The following is a 1,587-nucleotide window of genomic DNA, read 5'->3' on the forward strand; positions in this document are numbered from 1 at the left end:
AAGTGCTAGGATTGCAGGCATGCACCACCACATCCAGTCAAACCGAGTTTCACCATGTTGGTCAGGCTGGTCTTGATCTCCTGACCTCGTGATCCACCTGCCTCAGCCTCCCAAAGTGCTGGAATTACAGGCGTGAGCCACCACACCCAGCCTCCGGGCCACACTTTTGAGAACACTGATCTAATACATGCTCACAGCACTGAGAAACTTTTCCTCCTGTATTGCTATTCTGGGAGCATCCCTTCCATTAGAAGTTTTAAGTGGCTCCCAAATTCTTCACTCAGCAAAAGCACCTTGTTATGGAACTAACATTGAATAAGTAACAATCTTTCTTCTCCAAGATTTTTCTTGGGGATTGCTGAGTAAGGGAATAAGACAGATAATTAGAGTTATAATGTAAGAATTCCTTAAAAAGAATTATGTTAACTGTGATGGACGAGAGACAGCTAAATTCTGAATCTAACTCTGAGGTCTTGAACCTCATGAAACACTCCACTTCCTCTCCTTCTATCAAACCTCTTTTAAAAGTGCAAGTTATTAATAAATTGCCTTCACAGCGTCTGGTCCAGGCATTGTTTCCCCCCTCCTATTGTGTGTGGGTTGTTTTTTGTGCTTACCTAGTTCTCCTATTTACAGGTGTGTAACTTGAGCCACCAATGTAGCTAATGTGTGTTTATTTTACTTGTCCTTATATTTAAATGTAAGTCTTTATCTGCCTTAGCTATGTGTTGGACGTTGAGATTGTTGATCTTATTTTGGGAGACTCCCATCCTCACCCCCAACCCCGCAAGCAGTTTCAAGACAGTGCACCTAGGAGACTGCTTAGGAACCAAGCCTTTTGTAGCTTAGGTGCTGTTCTGTTTCCCAACGGTGTCCATCCCAATCCCTCCAGAAAGAAGTCCTCAGGACCAGTACCAACTCAGTCTGGTTTACTTCCCAAGCTCTACAATTTGCTGAACTTCATCAGTTCCGGCAGCGATCCTCTAAGTTGGGAATTTCCATAAAACGGCTGGATCTCTCTTGGGTCATCAGTGGCAAAAGCCAGACACGTGCTCGCCCGCCTGGGAGCCAATAGTAACTTTTGCTGCTGCCTCCGGAAACCCCACGGTTTGCGGGCTGCTGCTTTAGGAACAACACAGAAATAACGTCTTTTAACAGAACAAAACAAAACATATGGACGGGATGGTGAGAAAGCCTTTTTCCTTCGCAGTGGGGAGAGGTGTTAAAGGTGAACCCAAAAAAGTATGGGAAACTCATGTAAAATACCTTTACAGTTCCCCGGGAAGAAGGGGGCGGAGATGGGCTCGGGAGCGTCTCTGGCCCTTTAAGAAGGAGGGACAGACATAACAGTCTGTACCTTTAAGAGTCTCTTTGTCTGGAAACCTTCTTATTTACCCTCCTGTGCTTCAACCAAACTTCGACCAGTCATTCACAACGCCCCCCTACGCCGCCGCTCCTTACGCTAGGCTCAAAGCGGCCGTGCGTTTGTGGCTGACCCTAAACATTGCGCCTACGGCGCGAACCCTCGGAAAGGGTGCCGGTGCCGGGGTCGCGGCCCAGCGCTGCGCCGTTGGCGCAATGCAGGGC

The sequence above is a fragment of the Colobus angolensis genome, unplaced genomic scaffold (genome assembly GCF_000951035.1).
Source record: "Colobus angolensis palliatus isolate OR3802 unplaced genomic scaffold, Cang.pa_1.0 Scaffold105, whole genome shotgun sequence".
Taxonomy (NCBI): Eukaryota; Metazoa; Chordata; class Mammalia; order Primates; family Cercopithecidae; genus Colobus; species Colobus angolensis.